We start from the raw sequence: 13117 nt of genomic DNA on the forward strand, positions 1-13117 counted from the left end.
CAAATACCATGTTAGCTAGGGCTCCTTGTGTTTGCTACACACATGGTACACAAAGTAAGCGTGTACCCCCCTGAGGATTAATGTAATTATACCCTCAGGTGTTACAGATTACAGCTATGGAGTGAAATGTATCACGGAAAACCTTTGTGCCTTTGTATTTCAAAAATCTTTAAACATAAATGTCTTAAGTACAAAATTAATCACTCAAATACGTGTACTGTAGCGCTAACTGTGTGTCTTGTTGTAAGATAATCTCTGTCATTACTTAAGGGTAAAAAATGTGCCAAATGTAGTAATTATCGTTGTCCGTAAGCAAAGTTCTGTAGAAATCAATGTACTTACCTCGTAATAAACAAAAGTGAAATGCTATGCGGATAGATATCGTAGTTATTACGTACCTTACCGTGATCAAGGAAGTAATATACTGTAACGTACTGTTGTGCTATGGAAAAGGCTGTCTCACTGTAGCTATACCACAAAGTTACTTCTAAAACATGTTTTACTTTCCAGATTAATACACAAAACCTGTGCAGATATAAAACAGATACACCGCAAAAGCAACAATGTAAATTGTGTCACACATTAGTAGCATCGTGATATAATCGTATAGCTGTCAAAGAAATCAAATCTTAAGTCATCTTTAATCTCACATAAAGTACTTCAAATAAAGAATGGCTTTTGAAGTAAACCAAAATGTTGCACTAGTAAGCCTTATAATCGTTAAGTAATCGTACAACTAGCAAACAAGAATGTACACACACAATAACAGTGTGTCTTCTGTTCACGATAACAATGCATTTGTAATTACTTGTCTAAATAAGTTCCCTAGGTTCTTGACTGGATAGTTAACTTTAAAAGATAGTTACATGTTAACAGTTTCTAAGTGTGACAAAGAGTACTAGTAATGCGAAGTGAAAAGTTTTATAGCAAAGACTAAGTTAAAAAGCAGATTATCTCTCAATAAACGGTTTTACATGTGAAATGTGATGCAATCCTTTACTCTTCCTAGTATGCAGAGTTTCAATTTCAACGCAATTATTATGTGGTATACGTCGGATTCTGTAAGGTCCATTGTAAATCAGAGATAATTTGTGACTCAAGTGTTTCTTCTTATGTGACAATGAATGAGCTTTAATGAGAACTTTCTATCCAATATATAATTTCTCTGCATTTGCTTTACCGTGTAGTTTTCTCCTTTTGCCTGCTGCAGAATTTATATTTTTAATAGCCAAATCAATTATGTCTTTGTGTCGAAGTTTACGTGTATTCGGAAAAGGTACAAGCTCTTTGATTCTGTTCGGTGCTTCTTCATTCTTCAGTACAAGAATAGGTGGTAAAGCAGTGGACTCGTGAGGCATTTCTGCGCGGTGGACCATTGCGTTTGAAGTTATTCTGTCTCCCTTGAAAATAATTATTTTGGTTCCCATAATGTCTGTTTCTCTGATTGTCTCTGTGATAGTCATTACCGCGGAGAGGTGATCTTTCCCTGTAATTATTACTACTCTGCCAACAGTTGTCATATGCGTGGTGTCTGTTTTGGTCACGATTTACGTTGTCAGAATAGCCTTGTCGTGTCCAGTTATTATTTCTTTCATCGCGGAATTGTGACGGATGTGACCTGTAATTGTTGTGTTCCTGTTTTCGCGTCCCGCGATTGTCAGTGTCAATTTCCGATTCTTGTAACAGTCCCTGAAAAGCTTCAGTGTCGTCTTTGCAACGTACTGCCAAAATAATATGTCGTAAATATTCAGGCAATTTGATTAAGCAAATCCGGATGAGTTCTGAGGGGCTGTATGGGTATGACAGATACTTATTCTTATGCAACATGTCTTCAAAATATTTGACAAGACTGGAAAATTCAGATTGGTCAAAGTGTTTCATCATCATGATGCTATGTTTTACGCGATCTTGAGTAGCTTGAGACCAATATGCTGAGAGCAAGGCATAATAAAATTCTCCTTCACTGTGATAATCGTGAATGACCGATCGCTTTCTTACAGCTGGTTCATTATCTAAATAGCCACACATAAATTCTTATCTGTGCTCTAATGACCAGTTGGGAGGAAAACAATGAGAGAGTTGATGAAGCCATGCTCGTGGATAATGTCGTTTCCGGAATTCTTAAATGTTTTGAATTTACGTGTAGTAATGAACAGCATATAGTAAAAGTCATCGTGTCGGCGAGTCGCAAATCAGTCATTGTTACGTCGTGTCGGCGGTTCCATCTCAAAATTCGGTGCACCTTGCCGATTTTTTTCATAATTTCCGAAATGCCCTGTGTTATTATTATGTGGCTTTTTCCGTATTTCTAAGTCCCTCTTCCCGTGTTGGAGCGCGGGTGTCCTCTGAAATACGTAATTCTTGTATTACTTGTGCCAACTGATCTTGTACTTCCCGGATTTCTCTTTTGTAGTGTGTATTAATTTGATTTTGATTTTTTCTAATTTTCTAATTTATTCATACTCTTCTGTGTCAGTGAAGGCTACAGGTCTTGTGTCATCCAGATAATCATCTACCTTTGTAGGTAAGTTAGTGAACTGATCCGAAAGTTCGGCTACATTCACATTTTGACGAACAGAAAATGTGTCTTGGCTTATTTGAGAAAACGGTGAAGACCCAAAACCTGAATCTACAGAATTTGCAAGATTGTGTCCTGTCATTTCGGATTCCTGAGGCGACCTGTTGCCGACCGATCGATCGATAATGCTTCCCTGTTCAGTAATTGTTTCACTGTCTACACCATTATTTGCCACCTGCTCCATTTCCCTATGCACAGTTACCAAATTACTACTTTGAATGTCTGTTAATTCATTACACGGTGGTGCTGATAAGCTATGCTCGTCGTCAATATCATTTCTCAATTTACTTTGAAGCCTAGTGTTACGTTTTTCACACGCCATAATTATCACATATTTCACACGACAACAAGGAAAGCACAAGTTGAAGAGCAAAAATAAGAAAACACATCAGCATTGCACTGAAAATAATATCTCGTTAATTGCAAGCACAGCGGCGAAATACTTGCTGCAAATCTACATGCATACCACAACTATTTTATTGTAGAACAATGAAAAACTACAAATACAAAGGAAATTCTCTCTATAATTACGCGCTAGCAATAAATAATAGCTACACTAATTGCACAAATTACAAGAAAAAATCAGAAGATTCCAGTGAGGTATCCTCGGCCAAGGGTCGACATATGAAACGTCCCCTTAGAAAAATTTTTGAATTACTGTGCTGATAAACCCCTTACGTTATTTGATTTTCTAACAGCTGAGCAGCAGTGAACGTACTCATACATTTCGCTCTTTACTTATTCTGATCAACACTAAACTGACTCACAATATTTTTAGCGCAACGCAATCTAACCTTCAATAATCCCTACAAAAGAATGGCCCTGACTAACATAAACCTATACCTTTCACAAATCACTTACCTCACAAAAATCTTCGTTACTCGAACTACTGCAATACAGCGATCGCCAATACTGCCAGCTAAATGAAAGAGTCTAACTACTGAAGGCATTAGCTACTGATAGGCATAGTTAGCAAATGAAAGATTTTGATAGAGAACAAACAATGTATTTACCGTAAGAATGTTCAAAAGTCATCATATATATATCAGTTCATGATATCCAGTATTACAAATTTACTCTTTCTGGCGGACACACGTCCAGATCGTCCGCTCTTAAAATTCTGCCATCTCTCTCCCCACATCCACCACTGCTGGCAGCTCACCTCCAACTGCGCAACGCTATGCGCTGTTCACATCCGACTGCCCAACACTACAATGGAGAATATTTCAACAATGCCAACCAGCCACAGACTGCACACAGCACAGTCAGTGATTTTCATATAGAGCGCTACATGGCGTTACCAACAAAAAAACCTAAACGGCCTACTTACAAGGGTGATGAAAATGTAATAGTTATGGGCTGCTTGAATGCAGATGTAGGGGAATACTCTACGTAAAGGGGGATGAATAATAGTCACTGGCTTCTTTGATGCAGTTGTAGGGGAAGGAGTAGAAGTAAAGGTTACAGCAGCATATGGGCTTGGGACAAGGAATGAGAGAGGAGAAAGACTAACTGAGTTTTGTAAAAAGTTTCAGCTTGTAACAGCGAATACCCTGTTCAAGAATCACCAGAGGAAGAGGCATACTTGGAAAAGGTTTGGTGATACGGGAAGATTTCAGTTAGATTATATCACGTTCAGATAGAGATTCAGAAATCAGATACGGGATTGTAAGACGTATCCAGGAAAAGGTATAGACTCATATTACAATTGAGAAATTATGAAGAGTACGCTGAAGGTTAAGAGATAAGTCAAGAAGAATCAATAGGCAAAGAAGTGTGATACAGACGTACATACTAAAAAATGACACAGTTGACGAGGAATGGGCATCTATAAAAAAGGCATCACAGTAGTTGGAAAGAGAAGCATAGGTATAAAGAAGGTAACTCCGAAGAAACCATGGGTTACAGATGAAATACTTCAGTTGATCGGTGAAAGGAAGAAGTACAAAAATGTTCAGTGAAATCCAGGGATATAGAAATGCAAGTCACTGACGAATGAAATAAATAGGAATTGCAGGGAAGCTGAAACGAAATCCCTGCAGGAAAAATGTGAAGCTGTGGAAAAAGAAATAATTGTCAGAAGGACAGACTCTGTATACAGGAAAGTGAAAACAACCTTCAGTGACATTAAAAGAAAGGGTGGTAACATTAAGAGTGCCACAGGAATTCCACTGTTAAATGCAGAGGAGAGAATGGATGGGTAGAAAGAATACATGGAAAGCCCCTAAGAGGGGAAGATTTGTCTGATGTGATAGAAGAAGAAACAGGAGTCTATTTAGAATTTAATATTTTGGAGGACTTAGGGTCAAATAAGCCAGAAGGGATGGATAACATTCCATCAGAATTTCTAGAATCATTATGGGGGGTGGGGGGCTCACAACAAAACGATTATTCACATTGGTGTGTAGAATGTACGAGTCTGGTGACATACCATCTGACTTTCGGACACATATTATCGACACAATTCTGAAGACTGCAAGAGCTGACAAGTGCAAGAATGTTCAGACAATTAGCTTAACAGCTTATGCATCCAAGTGGCTGACAAGAATAATAAAGAAAAGAATGGAAAAGAAAACCGAAGATTGATTAGATGACGATCAGTTTGGCTTTAGGAAAGGTAAAGACACCAGAGAAGCAATTCTAATGTTGCGTTTGATAATGGAAACAAGACTAAACGAAAATCAAGACACGTTCATAGGATCTGTCGACATGTAAAATGTGTTCGATAATGTAAAATGGTGCAAGATTATCGAAATCCCGACAAAAATAGGGGTAAGCTATAGGGAGAGATGGATAATATACAGCATGTACGAGAGCCAAGATCTAATAATAAAAGTGGAGACCAAGAACGAAGTGCTTGGATTAATAGGGATGTAAGAGTGGGATGTAGCCTTTCACCACTATTGTTCAATCTGTGTGTCAAAGAAGCAATGATGGAAATGATAGAATGGTTCAAGAGTGGGGTTAAAATTCAAGGCAAATGATATCAATGATACGATTCGCTGATGACAATGCTATCCTGAGAGGAAGTGAAGGAGAATTACAGGAAATGCTGAATGGAATGAACAATCTAATGAGTACAGAACATGGAGTGAGAGTAAATCGAAGAAAGACGGAAGTAACGAGAAGTAGCAGAAATGAGAACACCGAGAAACTTAACATGAGGATCATAACAATAGTTTAAGAAGCGGAGACGCTGAGTCGCAGAAAGGCACAACAAAAAGACTATCACAATTAAAGCTTTCGGCCATGAAAGCCTTCGTCAACAATAGACACACATACGCATGTGTCTATTGTTGACGAAGGACTTAATGACGAGAATCTCTTTGTTGTGCCTAGCTGCGTCTCAGCATCTCCGCTATATGCTAAGTGACAGCTTTCCTTCTCATAATATTATTACATTCTGTCCTGGGTTTTCCATTGTTTGACAAGAGGATTGATGGTCACGAAGTAGATTAAGTTAAGGAATTCTGATACCTAGGCAGCAAAATAACCAATAACGGACAGAGCAAGGAGGACATCAAAAGCATACTCACACTGGCAAAAAAAGCGTTCCTGGCCAAGAGAATCTACTAGTATCAAAACAGGGCTTAGTTTGAGGAAGAAATATCTGAGAATGTACATTTTGTGCAGAGAATTGTATGGTAGTGAAAAATAGACTGTGGAGCAGAAGAGAACCAAGGCGTTTGAAATGTAGTGCTACAGACGAATGTTGAAAATTAGGTTGACTGATAAGGCAAAAACTGTAGAGGAAGACAGACTGGAATGCATCCAGCAAATAACTGAGAACGGAGATTGCCAGTGCTACTCTAGATGAAGACGTTGGCACGGGAGAGGAATTCATGGCAGGCCGCAACAATCCAGTCAGAGAACTGATGACTCAAAAAAATAAAATAAATGAATAAAAGTCAGCAGACTGTTGAATGAAAACATGCAGACGTGCATGCATTGTCTTGCATAGGTGGCGGATGTCAGTTTGTGGGATGGAGTCCCTAGCCTTTTGCATTTCGTCTGCCAATACAGTGGCGTATAATGCTGGTCGCGAATGACGCTGGAGTTGTCGTCCGATGATGAAACATATGTGCTCGATCGGAGACAGATTTGGCGATTGAGCACGCCAAGGCAGTGCGTCGACACTCAGTAGGGTATGTTGGGTTACATTATCCTGTTGGGGAACGCCCCCTGGAACGCTGTTTATGGATGGCAACGCAACTAGTCGAATAATCAGACTGACGTACAGTTTTACAGGTAGGGTACTTGGGATAAGCACGAGAATGCTCCTGCTGCCACACAAAATCGCAGCCCAGACCATAACTCCAGGTGTAGATCCAGTGGTTCCAGTACACAGACAGGTTGGTTGTAGGCTCTCAACTGGCCTGCTTATAACCATCACACGGCCATCAGTGGCACCAAGTCAGAACCAACTTTCATCAGAAAACGCAATTGACCTCCACCAGCAGACAGACCTCCACCATGCCCTCCAGTGAGATCTGGCTTGACACCACTGAAGTTACAAACGGCGGTGGTTCGGTATAGGTGGAACGCTCGCTGCAGGGCCTCTGGCTCGGAGCTTCTCTTGAAGTACCCGATTTGTAACAGTTCCTTGTAACATTATGGTGCCAGTTGATGCTCAGTTGGATGCAGCAAATGTAGTACTAAGCGCCAGAGCCATACGCCGAACACGATAGTCTTCCTTCTCGGTAGTGTCACGTGACCGTCTGGAGCCCGGTCTTCTAGCGACTGTATATTCTCGTGACTGCCGCTGCCAGCAGTCACGTGCAGTGGCTAAATTTCTGCAAAGTTTTTGTGCAATATCGCGGAAGGAACACAAGGCTTCCCTTAGCAAAAACTCAGCGAGGTGTTGGTAATGCCGTCATTGTCGCCTTAAAGGTATTCTTCGCTAACATTAATTCACCACGTCCTTTCTCAAAGTTAACTGACGATCACGACCGTTACAACGTGTATTTAACCTGATATGCATTCTCACAGTGCCGCTACCAGCGCCATTCAGATGCCATTGGTGCGAAGTCTGAATAGACGTCACGTTCTTGATGTACAAATACGCCTACCAAACAACGTTTATGTCGCACAACTTCTTCCTAGTGTCGCGATTTTTTTCCTTGAGTCTAGAGACACCCTGACGTATTAAAAGTTTTTCTACCACACTGTCCCATTTTGTAGTTAGCTTCATCAACACATCTCTTTTCTTATCGATCCTTTTATTATCAGTCAGCATCCCGCTGTAACAGTGCACCTCAATCCCTTTGATTCTCATCATTTTCGGCTGTCCCAAAATCCATGATTCACTTCCACGCAGTGCTGTTCTCCAGTTATATTTTCTCAGAAATATGCCTTCCAAATTAAGGGCCATTTTTGATTTTAGTTGATTTTGTAGCGGGAAATGCTATCTTTTACTGTGCAATATTTGTGTTTCTTCCTCTCTCACTCCTCCTTGTTTCGTCTGATATGGCTTCCTTTTCTTTCAAGTTAGCCGAACTCCCTCACTTCGTTTACTACGTGAGCACGAATTTAGGTATTAATTTTATCCTGAATCACATTTTTTTTTCAATACCTTCACCTTCCTTTGGTTTAGCTACATGTACACCTACATCTGTACTTTACAAACCACCATGATATGCATGACAAAGGTTACGCCCCATTGCACCAGTTATTAGGGTTTCTTCCTGTCCTATTCCGTATGGGGCGCGGGAAGAATGATTGATGGCCTCTGTACGTGCGGTAATTATTCCAATCTTATCTTCACGATCCCTATGTGGGCGACACGTAGGGGGTAGTAGTATGTTCGTTGGGTAATCGTTTAAAGCCGGTTCTTGAAACTTCGATAAGAGACTTTCTTGTGGTAGTTTACGTCTATCTTCAAGAGTCTTCCACTTCAATTTCTTCAGTATCTCTATGACGCTCTCCCAAGGATTATCTGTATACGTTCAATATCCCCTGTTAGTCCTATCTGGTACGGGTCTCACACACTTGAGCACTATTCTAGAATGGGTTTCATGAATGAGTTTTAAGCGATCTGATTTGTAGATTGATTGCACTTCCCCAGTATTCTCCCAATATAGCGAAGTCTATCACCTGATTCACCCACGGCTAAACAACTGTGATCATTGTGTTTCATGTCCCTACAAAGCGTTACACCCAGATCCAATAGTGACACGTTGATATTATAGTCGTAGGATACTATGTTTTTTCGGTTTATGACGTGCAAAATTTTAAATTTCTGAACATTTAAAGCAATTTGCCAATCTCTGCAGCACGTTGAAATCTTATCAAGATCTGGCTGAAGATTTCTGCAGCTTCTTTCAGATAGTACTTCATTATAGATAACTGTATCATCTGCAAACAGCCTGATTTTTATTATTGATATTGTCTGGAAGGTCATTAACATACAACATGAATAGTAAGAGTGCCATCCTGTCATAAATTTCACTTGATACGGCATATGGTCGTACTTTTGACACTAAGTTTTGGTGTGGTACTGAGTCAAATGCTTTTCGCAAATCAAGAAATGCTGCATTGCCTTGATCCAAGGCTTTCAGTGTGTCATGTCATCGATGTGTTTCATATGATCGATGTTTTCGAAATCCACGCTGGTTAGCTTTGAGGAGGTCATTCTGTGCAAGATACCTCATTATGTTTGAGCTCAGAATATGTTCTAAGATTCTACAGCAAATCGATGTCAAGGATACTGGACGGTAGTTTCGTGGATCACTTCACTGGGTATGATTTTTTGTTCAAAGGATCTATGATATAGATAGATGAGGGGCTAATTCAGCCGCTAATTCAGTATAGAATCTGATAGGGATTCCCTCTGACCCTGGAGCTTTGCCCAGTTTTACTGATTTCAGCTGTTTCTCAACACCACTGACACTAATACATATTTCATTCATTTTGCCAGTAGTACGACAATTAAACCGGGTAAAATCTAATCGGTTTCCTTTGTAAAGGAACATTTGAAACTGGAGTTAAGTATTTCAACTTTTGCTTTGCTACCCTCAATTTCAGTCCGTGTCTCATTCACTAGGAACTGGACACAAACTCTGGCTCCACTAATAGCCTTTACATACGACCAGAATGTGTTTGGGTTCTGTGAAAGATCACTTGACAATATTCTGCCACGGTAGTCATTGAAGCATCACGCAAAGCTCTCTTGACAGCCAATCACGTTTCATTCAGCATTCTCTATCTACAGTCCTATGCTTTGTCTTACATCTATTATGCAGTAATCTCTGTTTCTTTAGAAATTTCTTTACAGTGACTGCATACCATGGTGTTCCCACCCATTATGAACTGCTCTACTGAGTACATATCAATCAAGTGGATGGTCAATTATTCCTTTAAAGTTGAACCAGAGTTCCTCGACATGCTCCTGCCCTGTGCTGAAAGTTTCATGTTCCTCATTGAGATAAGACACTGCCTACTTTTTTTCTATCTTACTGAACATAGAAATATTTCTGCTTGATTTAGTTGTCCTTCGTCTTTTTTACTTTGGTAATCATTGTTGCCACAACCGCGTCATGGCCACTAATACCATTTTCGATGTCGACATCCTCTAGGAGCGATTAGATCCCATATATTTACATCATAAGCGGGGTTCCTAACTATCTCTTTTGGGTAGTTTTCAGAGATGGCATTTTGTAAAGTTTCACGCCCACCACTAACAAAAGTGTAATTTTCCCAATTTATTGTTGGGTGGTTAAAGTCTCCAACGATGATTACACTATGATTTGGGAACTGACGTACAAGTGAACTGGAGTTTTCTCTAAAGTTCTCCGTTACATCGGGAGATGGTCCTGGTGGGCGACAGAAGAATCCAATTATGATTCCATGCCCACCCTGCTAATGGGTCTCGCCCAAATAATCTCACGTGCAGCTTCAATTTCTGTCTTGGTCGATTTGAGTTTCTTGTATACTGCCCCAAATATATCACTCCATTTCCCAATTGCCTACCCTTTCGATATAGAATTAAATTTTCCCCAAAAATCTCACTACTATGAATTTCATATTTCAACCAGCTTTATGTTCCAAGTATTATGTGAGTTTCACTGCTTTTTATGAGCGCTTCAAACTCTGGCTCTTTGTTGCGAATGCTTCGGTGGCTTACCATTAGGATTTTAATACTCTCACCTTGGGAGGGATGTCTTTCAATTTTACACTGATATATCTGGGTTTCCTACAGCTATCGATATCTGGATTGCATGGAGAGTCACCTACTCTAAAAACCCCTTTGCACCCACACAGTGGCAGCCTCTGCTGTGTAGTGCACACCTGCCTCATTTAGGAGGACCCTACAGTTCTCAAACCTCTGACGCAAGTCCAGGAATTCGCAGCCTATCTTGCCACAGAACTTTCGAAGCCTCTGGTTCAGTACTTCCATTCGACTCAGAACCAATAGACCACGAGCATTTCTGGGGACAGTGGTGGAAATCTCTATTGATCCATTGTGGACATGGGACAGCGGCTGGTGAAATATCTAACAAAGAAATTCGCCAAACAACCGTGTAGAGTGAAAAGTAATTTTATTTTATTTTCACTAGCAGTTTCGGCAATTCACATGCCATCTTCACGGCTTTTTGGGGTATTTCTCTGCTAATGCTGCAAATTGTCAGCTTCGTTGCAACTCCATGTGCCAGGTTGGTCTTCTAACCCTTCTCTGCTAGTCGCAGGAATGACCCAAGAATGACCTCGCAGCCCAGACCAGAGGCATTTATTTGTTTCAACGTACGACACAATTATTCATTTAACAAGGCACAGATTCAATAAATCAGAGCTTAATCTGTCTACTCCTGTTAGCAGACCAGTTCTAAACACACTTGGCCACTTAAACATGCACTGAACATTCAACGCCTTATAGTTTTAATGGCCCATCACAATTTTCTCAGCGCTTTACAGTAACGGCTACCACAAGAAATTTCTGTGCTTGTCAGCATTTTCACAGTGCCGAAGAGGTTCAAATTGTCACACGCTGGTTCCAATTCAAGGCGGCAGACCTCTGCGATACGAGACTACAAGAGCTGATGACAAGGGCGGGATTACGTCCAAAAATAGCTCGAACTTTGCAGATAATGTTTTTCTTGTAACCATGTTCTCTTTTCTTAAAATAGGCAAGCCTCGTAATTATCATTAGCGAGAGAAACATCATGGAGTTTAAAGTAATTAGAGAAGTTTAGAATTACCACATCCTACGAGTAATTGCATCATCACGTGATTTGACATTCTTCATCCTTCCAAAAAATCAACCTATGGTTCACCTTGATTTCGGGACTAACAAGGAAAAAATTCCTTGCCTTATTATTGTTATTGTTTGCGAAACATAAGCACGGAAACACACTTTTTGTTGCGTCTCAAAACATACGACCTTTCTCCACACGACATTCTGGCGGCCTCCTTTTTACGCATGATATTCGAGCGGCTGCGTTCGTGCAGCGCGATTTTCCGGAGTAACAATGGAAGTAGTAGCATAGAAGCAGAGAAAAAAAATGTTTGACGTAGAGCGTGTCGGCATGTCTTTGATGGAGAACTGTATCGCGCTATGGCACAAAAAAAGCTCTCCTGGCAATCCAGATATTGAAAGTAATTCCGTCAAAATCGAGGACATGAAACATGCATAAAAGAGGCACGCCCGAGGTTCTTTCTGCTCCACACATCAGTATCATAGTAAACACTGTGTTTATAACTACTCAAAGGCGGCATATGTTATTATGTCATTTATATAAATGTTAAGAAATTATTTGTATTTACTCATTATTCAGAGTTTATTATGGTTTTATGACAATAGTAACACGAGTTGGTGTGTACAACGCTATCGAAGTTTTGGAGGGGCAATTTAAGTGCTAATACGTTCATCCACAGTAAGATTTTTCGTAAATTATAAAAATAGCTTCTGGCAAATGTTAGTGTGACTCTCCGATACCAAGATCAGTCTCCTCATCCACTCTTCCGCAATTTGTCTGGCATCGTATTCCTAAGAGACCCGACATCGAAGAAAATTAAAACCCTAAATATCACCGTCAACCAGGATATTCCCATGCGAATAAAGAACATCTTGAAGAATAACAACGATAGTTAACTTCTTCCATGATCAGTATAACTGCAGCTTACTTTTACGCTCGATATTATTAGAAAATGCAGAGGCAGCTGCTTTGTGTATAGAAACGGAATAGAAGAACCGAAGTCAAATAGGAAATCCATTCAGATGCAACAACTACCGACAGCTATCGACTGGCCTACTGGGAAAAGCCAGAATTTGATGAAGCTCGTCTACGTAGAGTCTATTACGGATGCTCATATGGTTGCTACACTTTACAACGGTGATTGACAGACTCTATTAACGCTACTTCTCCAGAAATGTAAAGTCAAACAGTAAATTAGTCTCACCCTGCTAATACATACAGCAACTAAACAGACTGATCCGAAGTCAAGCCTAAGTTCACAATACATGAAACACAGAAACACACGAGCCGGCCGTTGTGACCGAGCGCTTCTAGGCGCTTCAGTTTGGAACCGCACTGCTGCTACGGT

This window comes from Schistocerca nitens, chromosome 6, assembly GCF_023898315.1.
Source record: "Schistocerca nitens isolate TAMUIC-IGC-003100 chromosome 6, iqSchNite1.1, whole genome shotgun sequence".
NCBI classification, from domain to species: Eukaryota; Metazoa; Arthropoda; class Insecta; order Orthoptera; family Acrididae; genus Schistocerca; species Schistocerca nitens.